This window comes from Ambystoma mexicanum, chromosome 10, assembly GCF_040938575.1.
Source record: "Ambystoma mexicanum isolate Mex_15411 chromosome 10, UKY_AmexF1_1, whole genome shotgun sequence".
Taxonomy (NCBI): domain Eukaryota; kingdom Metazoa; phylum Chordata; class Amphibia; order Caudata; family Ambystomatidae; genus Ambystoma; species Ambystoma mexicanum.
Window position 1 is genome coordinate 1,566,243,569 of NC_090932.1, and position 19,881 is coordinate 1,566,263,449.

Genomic DNA, 19,881 nt, shown 5'->3' on the forward strand with positions numbered 1-19,881 from the left:
TCCGAGGCTGAATATAGATATTAAAAAGTGTGGGAGACAAGGCCGAGCCTTGCGGGACCCCACACAACAAAGCCGCAACTGAGAGAGAAAAGGTTGAAGCACCAGACGCTGAGAACGATCAGAAAGAAAAGAACAGAACCATGAAAAAACAGAACCTGACATGCCCGCAGCCGACATATATACAACAGATTTGCTTGCTGTATAAATGCACGATTTTTACCCCCTGCCCCGGGCCTCTTTGGACTACTTTGCCTGTGTCAATTTGGCAAAAGCATACACATTGTCCTTTTATAGGCGGCCCCCTGACTTTTGTCTGTGGCCCCCTCTGTGCCCCCGCTAAATTTGATTCCTGGAGATGCCACTGCCTGGGACCTGTAACCCCATTTGCCCTCTTCTGATTGGCAGAGACTGCACGAAGGACCAGGGATCTAGTGGGTTCGAAAGTGTGGCCCTTTCACCCTAAAAGTGGAAGGCGGGCACTCATCTGAGGGGCATGATTCTTGGGCCTGTGGTTGCACCACAGGGAAGATGCCAGCCGATGGCTTGTCTTTGTGGTCGTCTCTTTTCTGCTTTGTCTCCACACACTGCACACACAGATCAGAGATGCGGCAGAGGTGTGTGGTATAAGGCCCGGGCACCCCATCCCTTTCACGGCAAGCATGGAATTAACTTGGGGCGATCTCTCCATTGCTGAAGTGTGAATGGTGGAGATCAGTAAGTGTAATGCTGAAAGTCTTAAACTGTACTTTCCCTGTCAATCCCTTGTGATTTTTACTTTATTCCTGTCTGGTTTGCCAACCTTTCTCGCTGGCAAGACCTTATTAAGTACACAAACTATGTATTTGCCTGTGTGAGGGGCCGTAATCATTTTAGGGTTAGGATCAGGGAAGACAGACAAAGGGTCTGGGCTTGTGGAGGACCATTCCAAAATGATGTTTGGGAGCCTCCTTGCCAACCAGTCTGAGGCACCAGTAGGGTGCATCAATTATAATGAAGAAAAAAAAATGCACCGGTGGGTATAAATGTGCAGATTATCACAGAACAGGCAGCCAGCGGGGAGCTGAAAAACGAAATGTCGGCTGAAAAGCTGTTACGCTCTTTGTCAGAAAGGTGCTAATGTAGTTGAAACTAGAGTGTAAAGGCAATGAGGTGATTAGAGTGCTGCTGGATACTGCATGAGGCCTGAGAGAGGTGGTGGCCTGCGGGTGCCAGACAAGGCAACCTGTACCATCCATGCTGCAAAGAGCACATAATATACTGAATTAAAAAATAATGTTGCTTTGTGATAAGACTGCTAACATGGGAAAAACTGTACGGGCTCCCTCTGAGACTCGAGAACCATTTGAAGTGAAAAGGTTGAAAGGCACTGGCACCATCCCTGGTTAAGATGCCACAAAAGAGCCCATGTTCCCTGTGTGAGGATCCTTGCACAGCTGTACCTGGAATTATAGTCGGGTACAGCCCACAATACCCATGGTTGTCCCGGCAGTGATGCTGGTTTAAATCCGATATTAAGTCCAACAGCTGGACATTGTTTTCTGTGAGAGGGAGAGTGCGGTGTGGATGTCCCCATGGAAACGATTACTACCGGCTTCGGAGAGTAAGGGCTACAGCATCAGAACCTGTTCATAAATGGTGTCTGGATCCCATTCTGAATGTGGCGAGAAAACCGTAGAAAGTTCATTGTGGCAGCCCCCAGGGATTGGGTGGCTGTCATCTGTTTGAATGGATGGATCCGTGTGATTGGCAGCTGGGTGAACCTTTCATTGCTCAAAGGGTCTATTTACCCTGGGGGTCCGCATCCTTACTGTCTCGAGTCATGAAGCCCAGAAGAGGATGATCACCTGATGATCTGTGCCGAAGCCTGATCTTTTGCAAACCAGGATCTGATGGCGGAGCCAGAGGCGGAGCCAGGATTAGCTAACAAGTGGGGCCTGAAGCTAATGTAGTTGGGCCCACAGCAGTGACATTAACATCTGTAAATGCCCACACAGTGCTGCTGAGTGGGCATTTACAGACTTTAGTTGGGCCTTGCTCGCTGAGACCCTAGCCTGTTGTCTACGCCTCTGGGCGGAGGTCTGCTAGTGTCTGTGAACAACATAGTTCTTCATGCGCTGGAGGACGCAGAGTAATAACATAGCCATCGCCAGCCGAGTTGCAAGTCCAAAAGCCTGCCCTACTGCCCAGAAGCCTTACCGGCCTGTCCCTAGGCAAATCCAATTACTAACAGGCTGAACCACTGAATAGCGAACGTACCAACAACCAATAGAGTCATAGGAAAGGGGCTGCTGCCCAAGACAAAAAGGCTTCATTACGAGTTTGGCAGCAATTCGGCTGTGAATCTGCTAAATGACCACCAAGATTGTTTACCGTTACGTCACTTCGTTCCGTGGGTTTACCGCAGGATTACAAGTGTTGGCAGGGTGTTTTTAATCCCCATTTTTGGAGTCTATAGGACTCCATGGGGTATTGGCAGAATTACTGCTGGAGGCAATTCCGCTGTTGTAATTGCACAGAAATGTGGTCTTAAAATGACACATTTACCTTCAACATGATGCTCGAGGAAAATCCTCCTATTTGTGGTCAAACTTGTAGTTCGGTAGTGCTGTAAAATCGCAGGTTATTCTGTTACCTCCCAAAAAAATGACGGCAATGGAATTACCACCCTTTTTTTCCCTGCACCGCCAAAGTTGTAATGAGGCCCAAACTGAATGGTAAAGAACATTATGATTGCAAGAAATAACTGTAACCACTACATCATCAGAATTGCCACCGCTGGCCCCTCACCTCGTGTGGACCTGAGCGGCATCATCCAGCAGTCGTACAAAAGGCAGCTACCCAACGAGCGTTAGGATCACCTTTGTAAAAGCAACCAAGTCATCCCAAAGTCCAATCTGCTACATGTGGCCCTTTTTCTAACAGAGGTCTTCAACAGACCATTAGATACCACTCAGCAACAGGCCAATCAGAATCCGTTCCAACTCTCACGATATCTCCCAGAGGAAACAGAATCCTGCTAGGTCCACACATGCTGATGGGTACGGACTGCCTTACTTTGTCCCCAAAGATCCCAGTTGAGCTTTGACCCGCGGTTGACACTAAGAAGTCCTACATATGACCACAGTGACTTTTCAGTGCCGTCTTGCTTACCTGTCACCTTCACCAAATAATCTACTTATTTCAATGAGATATAATGTATATTTCCATAATAACCTCTCTTTGGTCATCCCTTTATTCAGAGTAATACTGCGTTATTCTCTATTCTTGAGGAAGAGGCTGTTTCAGTAGTCAAGCTTAGAGACAACCAGAGCTCTGGAAACATTGAGCTTATGGGGAAAGGTCAGGAAAAGCGAATGCCTCTAAGTTGGTGAAGTTGGAATTGGGCTTTCTTGGCAAGGTCCAAAATGTGAGGGGTGAAGGAGAGAGAGGAGAGAGAGGAGTCGAAGATGACCCCAAGGTTTTTGGCCTCACAGGAAGGCGAGGGTAGAAGGCCCAAGGAATGCAGAGGGTAGGAGGGAAACAGGGCGCAGGTGTCCCAATAAGAAGGATCTCAGTCTTATTGGCATTAAGACGGAGGTCGGTAGCTGCACACCACTCCTGAATAGCAGTTATACAATCAGGGATGAGAGGGTAGGAAGAGAAGGTAGTAGAGGGAGGTTTGAAGGAAATCTGTGTGTCATCAGTATAACACTGGAAATGAGGAAAGGAGGAGGAGATCAGGTGAGCAAGAGGGGCAAGATATATATTGAAGAGCCATGGTGATAGGATAGAGCCCTGCGGGACGCCACAGTTAGAGAGTGAAGTGTTGGAGGAGGAAGGGCCCAGCTGCCACTGGGAGGGGCAGTTAGTAAAGAAAGAGGTCAGCCAATCCAGTGTCCGGTGTGTGATGCCGAGGGTATCACAGAGCCGTTTTATGAGGATAGAATGGTTGAATGTGTCAAAGGCAGAGGAGAGACTGAGGAGAATGAGAACAGCAGGAGAGCTAGAGTCAACATTTACGAGCATGTCTTTCCATGGGTATTCAGGAGAAGAGTTTCCATGACTCTGTATGTCCAGAATCCAGATTGATGGTCATTGAGACAACCAACAAGTACAGTATGAAGGATCAGTTGGGGGAGGACCAACTTCTCTGGAAGTGTGTTCGGGAAGGAGGTGGTGGAGATAGGGCGATAGCCGGGCAGGAAGGATCAGCAGACCTCGTGTTTAGGAGAGGGTGCACAAGGGAAAGAACCAGTGGCAAAGGAATGGTTACAGAAGTCGGCAAGAGACGGGGCGAGCAAGGAGATGTTGTCCTTAATGGTTCTAGAGGAGCAGGAGAGCACCTGTTCGGATGAGACCTTCATAGAGCAGACAACTTTAGAGACCACCTCCGGTGCTATGGTTAGGATGGAGGAGAGTGCAGGGGTGGAGGGAGGGTACCCATGGAAGGCAGCAGAGCAGGAGCGGGAGTGGAGATGGGGTGGCGGAGAGTGAGGACAGGATGTCCTGAGTTTTAGATGTGAAATGGGAGGCCAAAGCTGTGCAGAGAACATGGGAAGGAAGTGAGGAGGTGGAGACTGCGATGATCTGATTGGCGAGTTCCTTGCAGATTTTGAAAAGTTCAGCCACGCTGTTAGTGGCTACAGAGAAACGGGTTTGGATGTGGGCCCTCTTCTTGGAGCGGATAGAAAATCAATATTGCTTTTGGAGCTGGCGACAGGCCGGTTTGTCAGAGGATGAACCCGATATCTGTCACTTCCGATCAGCAACTGCACGTACGTTTCAGAGAAGCTGGACGAGAGTCATACCAGCCGTTACGCTTGGACGCAGGTTTTAGGCGGATCATCCTGACAGGGCAAGGATGTTGAGAGTGTTAGAGATGGAGAGGTGAAGGTTAGCAAGGACAGAGGGAGAGATGGGAGGGGTGATGAAAGTGGAAGCAAAAGCAGGGACTGACACTCTCGTCATATGTCAAATGACGGGGAAGGAGGCTGGCAGTGCGGGCTGCGATCAGACAGAGGGCCAAGGGACCCCAAGTGGGAGGAGAGAAGAAAGTGGTCATACCAGGAGAAGGGGATGGTGACCGAGTTAGAAATGAAGGCATCTGGAGTGTGTCCTACTGGCGGTGATGCTGCTGGAACTGGATTTGCCTCTCTGCCAGCCACAGAAGTACCCGGGACCTCACTGTATTGGAGGACCCCTGCAGTTGTGTGCCAGCCTCACCCGTGTTTGGGACCCCGAGAACAAGGACCCATTTTGTCCAGGAGGTATACTGGGACACCCAGCCACCTAACAAGTGACCTATTGCTGGAGCAAAACCACCTCTTTGCCAGCCACAATGGTACCCAGGGCCTCACTGTGGTTAAGGACCCCTGCAGTTGTGTGCCAGCCGCGCCCCCCGTGTTTGGGAGCCTCTGAAAATGACTCATCTTGTATCTGAGCCCCTGGAATGGGACTCCCAGCACCCTGAGAGCCAAGACAGCTGGGATCTTGTTGTTTTTCACCATTGAACTACTTGGAGTGTGTTTCAAGAGGTATCCAGTAATTTTTTTCGAAAACATAGTTTCGAAAGACAAAAGTTTCGAAAAAAAATGCATTGAAAAAATGAATTTTTTTGTAAGTAAAGTTTTTTTTTTACTAAAATGGGTGTTAAGGGGTAAAAGAATAGGGGTTGGGGGGAATCCCCATTACATTTTTTTTTAAATGCATTTTTTTGACGCATTTTAATTCAAAACTTTGCCATTCGAAACTATGGCATTCGAAAATATCACTATAAACCGTTTCAAGACCCATTCAACACATTTGAACCAGCAGGACCCTCCGTTGCTGCCTTTTGCGCTATCCCCATCTTCACACAGCGCTAAGAAGTCTGTTTTGGCGCTGCCAAACCACCAAGAACGGCAAAGAAGGTACTATTGACTGCTAACCGCCCCCCTTGGTCCATTTTTGGGTCATAGAGACTGGTTAGGTCACTTTGAACCCTTTTTGCTCACAAGTACATATCCTTTTTCAAGAACATTGTTGCTTTTGTTGCCTTTCACCCCATATTCATTACCCAGAGGGCTCCCCCTACTATCTTTGCTTATTCTGTGTTGTTTGCTCTGGGGTGAGTTTTGTGTAGTGATTTCCGAGTTCATTTGTTATAGTATATGGTGTGGTTAATTAAAGTGTATATATTTTCAAGGAGCCTTCACTGGACATTGCTCTATTTTGGACCATTATACTTTGCAGTTTGGGCTGCTACTGAACTACATGCACACCCCTCTGGAGAAAACAGCCTTCCCTCGGCCCACACCACCACAAAAGGCGTAGGAGGTATATCTCTTGACTGTGCCTGTTTTACCTTTATGATTGTGTTGTCTCGTGGTTTGTGGAACTGTGGGAGCTGAGTGGGCGTTTTAGCCTCTACTTATCTTTTTACACACCTGAGAGTGACAAGCCTGGGATCTTCCCAGAGGTACTCTCATGTCAATGTTGACTGAGATCAAGGTCTACACAGAGGAACCCAATGCAAAACCAAACCAGTTGGACAAGAAATCCCAGATGTAGAAGGCACACTTCTATGATTCCTAGTAGATGGTTTAAAGCTGAACTATAAAATGAATGAATTGCTAAACTTCCCTTGTGAAGAGTCTCTGCCTTGGCACACCTGGCACATTGATTGCCATCACCTGGCATCCAGAACGACAACAATAATCATAAAAGAATTACAGCCGAAGTGAAGATTGCGAAAGAAGAGCGCTCGAGTGCACAGCAGCGCTCTCCTTACAGGTAAAGTGTTTTCTTGAAAGCAACAAGTCTCACCCTGAAACTGGGGGTGGGGGGAAACAGGCAGTCAAATAGGGGAATCTGTGGAAGTTGAAAAACTCCTGTAGCGCCCACCTGTGCTCACTGCATATCGAGGCACTCGGGCCCATTGCCAGCTCACCTCTAAGCACATGGAGAATCAGCAGTCCACATCACCTCTAGAAACCTTAGCTCAATAACATATTTTGGGCAAATCACTTCTAGGCACATCACCTCCAAGCACTCAGGCCTACCACTTCTAGGCACCCATGCATGTGAGCAGAACACCCCTGGCCACCTCAGTCTATTGGAATGTCATAGGTGGCGTCCAGGCCATGAAAATAAGTGTTTTAGCACGCTGTGGGCCAAATCCCTGATAGGCCCACATACCCATAACCTGTATGCGCCTAGGCCTATCACCTATATGCGCCTAGGCCTGTCACCTGTATGCACCTAGGCTGTGGGCATATCCCCTACAGTTCCATCACCCCTAAGCACTCAGATCCAACCCCTCCAGGCACCCAAGACCATCACTGCTAAGCACCCAGAGCGATCAACCCTGAGCCTCCAACATGAGATGTGGAAGCGGAACCCCTCTAAAGACCTCAGCTCATCAGCAATGAGCCATGCAGGCCTATCACCCCTGAGCACCCAGACCCATCATCTGTTTGTCACGAGGCTGTGGAACTTGGCTGTGGGCCGCATCACCCTCTCGGCCCAAGGCCCATTACCTTTGAGCACCTGGGCCAGATGTGAAGGCGCATTCGCCCTATAAACACCTCAGCTCATCAGCAACGAGCCATGCAGGCCCATCACTTCCATGCTACTGGGTGTGTTTGCACACCATAGGCCGAATTACCTTTATGCACACCTGCTTGCCATCACACACCTCTAGGCACCGAATGCCATCAGCACCTCCTGGGGCACCTCACCCGCATTACCTTAGCTCATCAGCACGCTGTGGGCCTAATCCCATCTAAGCACCTGGGCATCTCAGCACAACATTTATTTCAATGGGAAGGGCAGATTACTGCGCTGCACAATTGGTCGAATCCGAATTGGTCGCAGTTTTTTTTTTTTTTTTTAATTTTTTAACGAAATTGACCACAAAGATATGTGTGGTGGATCATGAATATAGGGGGTGTTCAGGGGGAATTGAGGGGGATCTCCCACTCACATATATTTGCAGCCAATTAGAATAAGAGGAAAAAAATCTCGACCAAATCGGATGCGCCCAAATGTTTTCGAAGTAATCACGCTGAACCATTTTGACATCATTGAAAAGAATCGCTCGTTCTGAATTGACTTCATATCTTAATGTATAATCATCTTTCTCCTTCTCAATCAGGGTTCCGCTCTTGTTACTCAGAGGAAGCTGCTCTTTTAGCAGTGTCTAACTCTATTCTTCATGCACGTCACTACAAATGTTCCCCTTTTCTCGTGTTGATGGACTCATCTGCTGAATTCCATGCCGCTGATCATTCCTTCTCTTTCATAACTTGGTATCTCTGGGTCTGTCTTGTCATGGTTGACATCCTATCTCCAAGGTCAATCCTTTTCTATATCTTGGCAGGTTTCTATGCCACGATTTCATACTATTCCATTGTGTGTCCCCCAGGGTCCTGTGCTGGTTCCTATTCTGCCCTCACTTGATTCTACTCCTCTTGCTTGTTTAAATTCTGCTGTCTGCTTCAAACTCATTTCTATGCAGAAGGCACTCAAATATGTATGTCATTTTCTGACTTTTGGCAAATTCTGCATCAATAACTTTCTAAATGTTTAACAGTTTATGAGTCATAGATGGCATCACACTACTACAATTAAATCCTAATCAAACTGAGATCTTAATTTTTCCAGCATTACCCTGAGCTGATATTCCTTATTCTATTCACTGCCACGGCTTCAATTACTTATTAGTACTTTGGCTGGAAATCTTGGATTCATCTTTGACTCCTCACTTTCTTTCCAGTAACAAATTCTATCTGTTACGCATACTTGTCGATTTCAAATTTTTAACACCAGAAAGATTCGATATCTGTGACATTTTCTTCTACGAAGTTACTACTTCAGTCTTTGGTAGCCCCTCGGTTAAACTATTGTTGTTCTCTTGATGTCGATCTCCCACATTTTCAACTTGTCCTTTTCAATCAATCTTCCACTCTGCAGTCTAGATTCCTTTTAAATTAAGTTAGTCTGACCACATTACTCCTTATCTGATTGGCCCGCAATGATTCCCCATCCCTTATAGATTTCAGTTTCATTCATCTATGTACTATGAATGACGTGTATATGTGTATAAACATCACGTGTGTCTATGGCTTGCAACCATCATATTTTTCGGACTCGATTAAATTGCACCAACCGTCCAGACAAGTGTGTTCTTCTACTTAATTTTTGTTATCCTGACTTCATCCTCCATGTGCCCCCTCTCGGTTCCATTCCTTGCAATTATTGGCCCAAAAATTGTGGAATGATTTTCCCTTAAATGTTCGTCCACGTCCCACTCTGATTTCATTTAAGACATGTCTGAAACAATATTGTTCGGATCCAGCTTTTGTTATCAACTAATGCACTCATCAACCTGAATGTAGTTCCTTCATGATTAGTCTTTTTTTCCCTAAACTTTGTACAATTGTAACCACTTTATTGTACTGTTATAGTTATTATGTACGGTTCTACACTGAAATATCAAAAAAAGAATCCTGAGGCCCAAAAGGATTTTTTGGCCTTTTTTGCAGCTTCTAATTTTTAATATGGGGGGGTGCCCCCCACAACTCCCCCAACATCCCCCTACCTTTATATATACAGGCCAAAAAATTGAGGAACCTTTTAGTCAGTACTAACACGTTCAGCGTTTGCCGTGTGCCTGTTTGAAAGCTATCGGGGCGGGGATTTAACCCATGACTATCGCAATACAGATGGAAGTAAATAGAAAGGAGAAACACAGTTGTTACATCTTGCTTGTAAACTAGCCCTGATTTGAGAAAGGCGTTGAGAACGCCGAAACACGTGTTATCACATAGGGCAATACACACAATAAAATCATCCATTAAATTGGAGTGTATCCTACCTTTGGTACAGTGTGGCATTTGAAATCTTTTTTGGCGCATGAACTTATGAAGCAACTCCGTTCTACCTTTATACATACACTCACCCCACCTGCATTAATTTGTTTAAAAGAAAATGCAAAAATCCCGAGGACAAAAACACTGAATTAAAAAAAAACGAATGAATGTGTGATTTTTGCATTCTTTTTGAGGGGGGTTGCATTAGGTACAGGGCTATATACATGCAATTATAAATACATAATTGACATCAAGAGAACAACAATAGTTTAACCGAGAGGGTACCAAAGACTGAAGTAGTAACTTAGTAGACGAAAACGTCACAGATATCGAATCTTTCGGGTGTTAAAAATGTGAAATCGACAAGTTCGCCTAACAGATAGAATGTGTTCCTGGAAAGAAAGTGAGGAGTCAAAGATGAAACCAAGATTTCCAGCCGAAGTACTAATAAGTGAACATGGGTGGCCTCTGCTTTGGGCACATATGCCCGCTACGGCGCAGCCACACTTAGGGCACGTTGGCAATGACACCTCTCCCCTTGGCAGGTAGCACACCAGCACACGGTCTCTAGAACGCTCCAGCCACCTGCACGTCATGGGACACACCATCCCCAAAGACCATACATTATCAGCACACTGCGGACCAAGTCACCTTTGGGCCACTGCCTAGACACACCATGGGCACACCACCGCTATGCTCCTTGGGTTGCCATCACAGCGTGGCTCATTCTAGGCACGTGGCACCTCGGCACATTTCCTGCAGGTTCATCAGAACACTGGGGGCCGCAGCGCCTTTCTGCGCCTGCGCAGGTCGGAACATGAATGGGACACCGCACAACTATGCCCTGAAGCCCTTCAGTCAAATATGTGAAACACATGCCATACTCTTAGCCACAAAGACATGCCCGCAGCACAAGAATCAGAGCCAATCCCGACACCCAGAAACCCCACACAGGAAACACGTGTCTTTATTCTCCAGCATCTGTTCAGCTGGAATGATACAGCGCCATTCTACGATGTCAACACCTTTTCACAAGGCACTAGATGCCGCGCACTTCTAGGCACGTGGGCCCATAAGTATACTGGCATGAAACGGAGCTTAAACTTGCAACATTAAACAGGGTTTGACATCCCAAATGATCAGATTCCACTACAGTAGAAATAGTGCAAGAAGGCCAGCGACGAGACAAGATGGCCGCATGATTGAGGAGCTCGCTGACGGAGCGATAATAAAAGGGCATTTATACATTTACAATGCATCACTGTGAATTCCAATGAAGAAGGAATGAAACATTTAATTGCTTAACACCCAGGGTGGTCCCTGGGGGAATCTCCATGAAGTTGAATTATTGCCTGGAAAGCCCTCAGAAGTATAGGTGGGCTGGGCCTGAAGCCGGGAACTTTCCTGATTAAGATAACAGCTGACTGACAAAGTATGTTGAAAATAGTGTATTTTGCAGGGAAAATACTTTTCTTCACAACACAGGCCCTGTGTCAGAAAAGATGTATGTACTGCAGGGAAAATACTTTTCTTCACAACACAGGCACTGTGTATAAATAAACCCTAGGAAGGTCTAAATACCAAAGAAAAAGGTACTTTCTACCCCCCTTATACAGTACAGTAACTTATTTAATATCCAAATGTTCTGAAAACTACTGGCTGAAAGCCACCTTTAATGCATATGCCTAATACGTCTGTGTAGAACTACTGGTTGCTCGATTACACAGCTTTGATGCATGACTAAGCTATTGCTGGAAGAGGCAGTCTCCAGAGATTAACTGCTGTCAAACAAAGTCTCTTTATTGTCACTTGCTCAGCTGCATAATCATTTCCTACTACATATTGCCAGAGGGCAGTGGGGAACACAGCATTGGCAGCAGGCTGAGGTGTGAGCGTGACTACAAACGCCTGGTGAAAGGATTGGTTGTCTTCAATCAAACAATACAGGAACGCCGCCTCCTCTGAGGTTATAAACTCACATCTCACTTTACGAGACGACACGGTTTCAGTTTTCTCTTCAGGCCACTCTTGCCTGACACTGTGTAGCGAAAGACGATAACTCAATATATAATCATCTCCCAGCTCAATTTCTCCACTGTGGTTGATAACCTAATCGCCATAATGGCTGCCCAAAATGCTTCTACAGATTTATCTTCCATCAACAACTGTATGGCAAAGATACTTCAAGAACTCTCGTCCATCCAAACATCCATCTCTGTTTTGGACACAAGAACCTTGGGTATTCAGGATGATTTGAATGCATTTAAAAGCGATATGAAAACTATCAACTCTAGATTAACAGAGATGGAAGAGCGTGTTTCTTTTACTGAAGACAGAATGGAAGGTCTAGAACAAATGCACAGCAAAATTCAGCACCTTGAAGTTGAAGTAGCGAACCTCGAAGACAGAAACAGGAGGGATAATATAAGAATATACGGGGTGCCAGAAAATATCAAACTAAATGACCCCATTAAATTCCTCACTGATTGGCTTCCACAAATTTTAAATCTCACCTTCACGCCTCCCCTCGAATTTCAACGCGCTCACAGAATTAAACCTCATTTCACCTCACATAATAACTGGCCCAGGCCCTTAATTGCTTGTTTATTACAACATCAACAAGCTCGACTAATTCTCCTGATGGAAAAGAAAATGTCACCTCTCACCTTTAAAGGAAACAAGATATTTATCTCCCCTGATTTTTCCAAATCCACACAAGATAAAACAAGAAGATTCTTGGACCTAATACCAGAACTGAAAAAACTGGATATTAAATATGGTTTGCTTGAACCGGCAAGAATGGTGATTACTCCTCCAGGAGACATTACGAAAGAATATTTGAACCCTGAAGGTTTATATGATTTTGTACAATCCCTTCAATCTTCCGAAATGGACACCATGCCCTGTGCATCGACTTCCAAAGATCACAATTATTCCAATCAACCTCCTCAACTGACCCACAATCTACATGGCCGGGAAAAAATCAAATCCGGTAAACTCTACCACTCCAGGAGTAGATCTGAATTCAACCCATCTTCCAAGGTGTTTGACAACCCCCGAAAAACAAAGGGATAAATCCAGGTCTCCGATTAAACACATTGGGTTAGAAGTCGCTTCAACTTCATGAAGGTTTAATTCCTCCCTTCACTACTCCTTGTTTATTTTTGCTCAGATGTTGTTCTTATCTACTTATCAATAGTTAGCCCAATCTTGTCAGACATATAGATTTAACTCTGTCCACCTCATTAATGCAATGTGTGCCGTCTTGCTATCTTCTACGGCAGCTCCTAACAGATTCCTGTTTGGTTTGCATTTCAAATGATGGATCACTCATTTCTTTATGTTCTCTTGTACGATTGTTACCATTTTTAGAATCAAATATTTGTTTGTTCTGTTTGTCAGCTCTCCTCATGTGTTTTCCTTACCCTGCTCTCATCTGTATTATATCAAATATATCGTTATGTCAGAGGGGCTAACTACCAATGTATACAAACGGACTCAAATCATTATGACCTTATTCTTTCTATTTCATTTTGTCATTGCTCTCTATATGTCCTTTTCTTATTTTTATTTTTGTAATATCACTGCATAACGCCTTAGAGCTATGAGTATTAAAGTCTTATCTTGGAATGCTAAAGGGCTTAACAACCCTATTAAAAGACAAAGAATCCTTAGCCATCTAGGGAAAAGTAACCCTGACATTGCATGTATTCAGGAAACGCACCTAGATTAGATAGAAGAAAATAATAAATTGATTAAATCTTGGGTGAAGCATGCCTTTTTTGCACCTGCAGTTGATAAGAAGGGTGGAGCTAGTATTCTCATACATAAAAAAAATGTCCTTTCAGTTAATTGATCAGCAACATGATTCCTTGGGACAATGATCTATTATTGACTCCATTATCAACAAGGTAGCGGTCACAATTCTTAATATCTACGGCCCCAATACTCCTGACCCATCTTTTTGGAGCCATTTTAAACACACTATTTTCAGCAAAAATTCTGATCGTCTCGTTATTTGCAGAGATTGCAACCAAATTTGTGATTTTACCCTTGACCGTAAATCCCAATCCAAATTTATCAATACAAAATCACACAAACAATTCCTCAATTTTATAGACGATCTTGCCCTTGTTGATACTTGGCGCTTCTGCCATCCAGAGGCAAAAGAATATACCTTTTTCTCCCCTCCACACAAATCACTTTCAAGAATAGATCATATATTTATAAACTTCCCTCTTGCACCCAAAATTCTTCATTCTGAAATTGGCCCCATTATTATTTCTGATCATGCCCCGGTGTTTACTGTCCTGGAATGGGATCCCTTGCCTTTCCATTCATCCAGACGGAGATTTAACCCCTTTTTACTTAATGACCCAGATTTTATCCAACAAATGAGTATCTTTATTACTGAATTCTTTACCCTTAATAATCCCCTTGATACACCTTTACATAACAATTGGGATGCCCATAAGGGCACATTGCGTGGATTCATTATACACTATACATCTTTTAAGAAAAAACAAAATGAAAAGTTCTCCCAAGACCTTATTTGCTCCATCAAGTCATTAGAACAGGCATACTTCAATAATCCCACAGAGGACTCCTTCAAATCCCTTCTTGCAAAACGTATAGAATATAACAAATATAGTACAAATAAAGCCTGCTCCTCTTTATTAAGATCCAAAGCTAAATTTTATGGCGGGTCCACTAAATCGGGTAAATTATTAGCCGCATATCTAAAAAGAAAAAAGGAAAAAAAGTCGTAACTTTGGTAGTTAACCAACAAAATATCAGAGTTTCTAATTCGCAACAAATTAATGACACATTTTTTTAGTTTTACTCCCAACTTTACTCGACAGATCAAACAATTCTTAACAACAATATTCTTAAATATCTCAGCTCTAATAAAAAGATCAACAAACATCCAATAGACCTTTCATTCCTATGCCGGTCAAGTGGCACAGCGAGTAGAGCGCTTGCTTTGACATCAGTGCAGAGCCTGCTAACACAGGTTCGAATCCCGGCGGGGCCAAACTCAGCCTTTTATCCTTCCGAGATCGACAAATGAGCACCACACACCGTGGGTAATAATAAGCAGCGCTCGGACACCTGAGGGTTTGTAGCGCTATATAAGTGCCAAATTATTTATTATTATAACCCAATTTCATTGCAAGAAATACATAAAGCTATTTTAGATCTTAAAATCGGTAAAGCACCTGGACCAGATGGTTTTCCTATAGAATTTTATCGTTCCTTTTCATCCCTGCTATATCCTAGACTTCTCGAACTCTACAATCATATTATTGCCTCAGGCTCTAGCACAGGCTCTTTTGGAGAAGCACTTCTTATTTTTTTCCAAAACCAGACAAAGACTCCTCTTTGGTTAAAAATTACCGTCCCATCTCAATAATTATTTCTGATTCCAAAATCTTAGCCAAAATAATTGCCTTCCGTCTGGACGGTATTATGCATAAACTAATTAACGTTAATCAAACAGGCTTCATTAAAGGAAGGCTTGCCTCATCCAATACAAGAATTCTTTTCAATACTCTTATACATACGCAAGATTCTACTGATCCTCTTTTCCTCCTTGCTCTAGATGCTGAAAAAGCTTTAAATAGAGTCTCTTGGCCCTTTATTTTTCGATCTCTCTTATGGCACGGGTTCAGCCCTACCTTTATCAAATTAGTGTCACTTCTATACTCATCTCCCTCAACCAGGATTTTTATTAATATCACCTTCACTAAAGCTTTTCCCATCTCACGAGGCACTAGACAGGACTATCCACTGTCCCCACCCCTTTTTGTTTTAGCTTTAGAACCTTTACTCCAAAGTATTACCATCAATGATGGCATTAAAAGTATCACGATTAAAGATTTTACTTTTAAGTTCACTGCTTTTGCGGACGATATTCTACTTTATTTATCAGATCCCAACTCTTCCCTCCCAGCACTTATGTCTACCATAGATCGATTTGCTTGTGTCTCTGGATATAAATGGAACTATGAAAAATCTGAAATCTTGCCCCTTACAAATTCATGTACATTAGCAAACACATTTCTTTTTGGAATGAAATGGTGTACTTCATCTGTTAAATACCTAGGGATCCCTATCGCTAATAACCGCGAGTCAACCTTAAACCTAACCCAGAATATGATTATTGATAAAATTAACTCATCCATTAATCACTGGTCTCCTTTGTTCCTCTCCTGGTGGGGCAGACTAGACTCTATTAAAATGACTCTTGGGTCCATTATTCTCTATTATCTCTCTATGATACCAGTACTACTCCCAAATTCTTTTTTTTAAAATAGACAACATTTTAGTTCAATTCCTGTGGAAAGATAAATCTGCCAAAATTGCTCTCAATAAGTTGAGATCCAGTAAACCTTCCGGGGGAGTGAATTTTCCAGACTTCCTTAAATACCAGAAATCCTTTTTATTAAGACAAATTACCTTATGTTTAACTTCTGAACCCCAATTTATTAACACCCCCTCATGGATTCTTTTGGAATCAAAACTCATCACTCCTTTGTCCTTTACTCACTTTCTCAAAACATCCTCATGGCCTGGAATCAAAAAACTTCCCCTTCTATACTCCTTCAAACAAGTATGGCAATCCTTAATTACAACATGTGATAATATCCAAGATATCTCCAGCGCCTTCTTGTGGTTTAACAAAGCTTTTTCTCATAAATCCAAACTTGGCATTGTACATAAATGGTACTCAGCCGGAATTTTCCTAGTCTCACATTTATTTAAGAATAATGCTCCTATACTGTTCCAAGACCTCTGTACTTACTTCAATTTAAATGAATCAGATTTTAAAACCTATTCCATTTTCACTAAACTTATTGCTAAAGCTACTTCTCATTATACACATCAAATTCCCTCAAAATATTTAGAACTAATTTTGTACTCTCACTCCACCAAAGCATCCACATTCTATTCCATTCTCAATCAGCCCACTGATACTACCGATAAACTCTATACCCTGTGGGAATCTGATTGGAACTTACAAATCACTGAAGAAATGTGGACTAAGATATGGTTGCAATGCTTTTCCACTTAGACAGATTGGTAAATATTAGCATGTTCACACTTAGACAGATTGGTAAATATTAGCATGTCCACACTTAGATAGAATTGTGAACATTAGCCTGCGTCGCATCTAGATGGAGTTGTGAATGCTGGCACATCCACACTTGGATAGAATTGTGAATATTGGCATGTCCACGGTTGGATAGAATTGTGAACATTAGCCTGCTTAGCATCTAGATGGAATTGTGAATATTGGCATGTCCACACTTAGATAGAATTGTAAATACTAGCATGTCCACACTTAGATAGAATTGTAAATACTAGCATGTCCACACTTAGATAGAATTGTAAATATTAGCATGTCCACACTTAGATAGAGTTGTAGACATTAGCCTGCGTCGCATCTGGATAGAATGGGAACATTAGCCGGCGTTGCATCTAGATAGGTTTTTGATTGAAGGATAGCATGCCCGCGCCCAGATGAAACTTGAAGGTTAGAATGTGCCACACTTAGAACTGTGAACACCAGCCTGCGCCGCTCCTGGATAGGATTGTGAATGTTAGCACGCCCACACCTAGATAGAACTCTGAACATTGGCCTGCGCTGCTTCTAGATAAGACTGTGAAGGCCAACAAGTGCCACACTTAGAGAAAACTGTGAATGTTAGCATGCTAAAGGTCAGGTAACCCACTAACCAATATATCCTCAAACTCTGCATACTTATCTCACTCAAAAACTCACACAACCATCTCTCGCACCACAAGCCGCACACACTTTACAACATGGTAACAACACATAAGCCGGAGCAACAGCACACGCGGACTGACACCGATCCAATACCTGCACCAAAGCTCAGTATCTGGTGTATACCGAGCTGAAGCTGCCAACAGAATACCACTCCTCTCACTACCTACTCCCTCTTCACCTTACTAACCCATCCCACCTTATCGTTTACAGATCCGCCAGAGCACCTGGGGACCAATTCCGTTGGTGACGGTGCGCGGTACAAATACCTTTAACATTTAACATAAAATGCTCCTTTTATTGCATTTATTGCTCTTCCCTCTCCCTACTCTTCCCTTACTGTGTCGTGTTCGTCCTCCCCTGTTCGTCCCAAACCATGCTATGATTTTACTTAATATTTTTATAAGTTTTATTATATTTAATATTGTATGGAGTTAACTACAGCATCATCAATTATCATATTTACTATGATGTATTTCATTTTTCATACAACCTGCTGTAATGTCTACTTAATTATTCTTAACTTTCAATAAAAATCAATTAACTTAAAACAAAAAAAAAGAAATAGGGCAAGAATTCCATTGGGTGGCCTTATTAACTGTGAAAAGTAAAAGTGAAAAGTCGAAACATGCAATGGGCGGCTACGGAGAGCAGGCTGTCATTTTCATTCTTATCTGATAGGTCAAAGGTCACACATGGTTATCAGTAGCAGATTTAAGGCAAAGGGCCCCGTGGGCAGCACCTGACAGGGCCCTAGGTGGGTGGGACATGGAGGCGGAGCTTTGGGTGGGCGGAGTTAATTGTGTTCACAGTGCACAATGGCAAACTTTAGGGACAAAAGCAATTTTTTATTAAGTTGTCTTCATTACAGTTACCTAGGGGTCTGACTAACTGGAAACAGCTGGGCCTCCTCAGGAGGCTTTGCTATCAATGCTAAATATTCTAAACCTAGAGAACGTACGCGTCTTAGTAGCAGAAAAGTGATGTCATTCTGTTTGTGCGGACATTGCTGCAGCCATGCGTTGCAAAACGGCAGAATTGCATAGTGTTAAGCTTTTGCTGCACTGGTTGCAGAGGGATAACCTCGGATCAGTATAAGGAATATGGAATTACAGAGCACTTTACAATATTTTATATCTGCGTGTACTTTAGATGCAAAACAGATCAATATGGATGGTGTTAAAAAACAAACAAGAGGATCATTGATGTTTGTGACAACAGTGTGACGATGAGCTGCTTGTGATCGCTGCAGGACCACATACTGTATCTATTAGTTTATTAATTAGATTTTTGCCCCAAAAGATCATAGAATGCTGTGACACTCCCCAACCATACCACACCCCTATGTGCCCGATTTACAAAACGTTTCCAATGGGATTTTTCCATTGAAAATTGCTTTTGTAAGTCAGGCCATATGGCACCTTCTAGGGTAGGGCTGTGCTCCGTAAACTTCCTAAATGAAGGAAAAGTAAAAACGAAAAAATAAGCAACACAGAACAACGTGCTGATGTGGATTGTCGTAATATTTAAAAACCTTCACATTGCAGCATGTATTTTGAAGGAGATAGTGGCATTTGTATACAACAAAGCCCTAACCATGTGACAACTAACATGCAAAACACACCACTAGAACTGCGTTTTTTTTTTCATCAGTGACCAAATCCCTCTTCATTTCCACCAACCTTGTTTGGCTCTGTTTATGGTGTGAAAGCTGTCACATAAAAGCCTGCCATGTTCCCTCAGGGCTGACAAATAGTGTTAAGATCCACAATAAGCCACACGGCGATGGCGCTTGTGCTCTGGCAGCAGTCAGGGGGGAAAGTGAGCAGAGAACTCGCCGCCATAAAGCAGGCCCGCCACAGCAGAAAAGGCCCTGTGCTGTGTGGAAGGGGCGGGCCCTAGCACAGGGGCCTGCTTGCCATTTGTCTGGCTGACGACCGTTAGATCCGCCTCTGATGGTTATGCTATGTTATTGCGCACACGTTCACCCGAGGGCATCTTGGCACGGAATATTCCAAGGTAATGACCTAGCCACATATGATTAAAACAGCAATGATTTCACAGAGCGGCTACATTGAAGGTGGTTGTCAGTACCTCTAAGGTCAGAGGGAAGGCACGTCCTCCGACTCAGCATCGCCGGATTTTGGGGATGGCCGCCAAGTTAGCACTACCAGACCGGAGTGCTCTCCCAGGGATATAAGGGCGAGATTTGTGCTGCAGATAGTCAGCCCCTTGGCCGCAGAAAGCCGGATGAACCAGGTA

The 19,881-nt window shown here is 43.7% G+C and overlaps 1 protein-coding gene across 1 annotated transcript in view; it reads right to left on the bottom strand.

Annotated features, from left to right (window-relative positions):
• The window catches only part of GGT5 (gamma-glutamyltransferase 5), a 395,684-nt gene that overhangs the window by 338,368 nt on the left and 37,435 nt on the right, over positions 1–19,881 (bottom strand). The window lies entirely within an intron of this gene.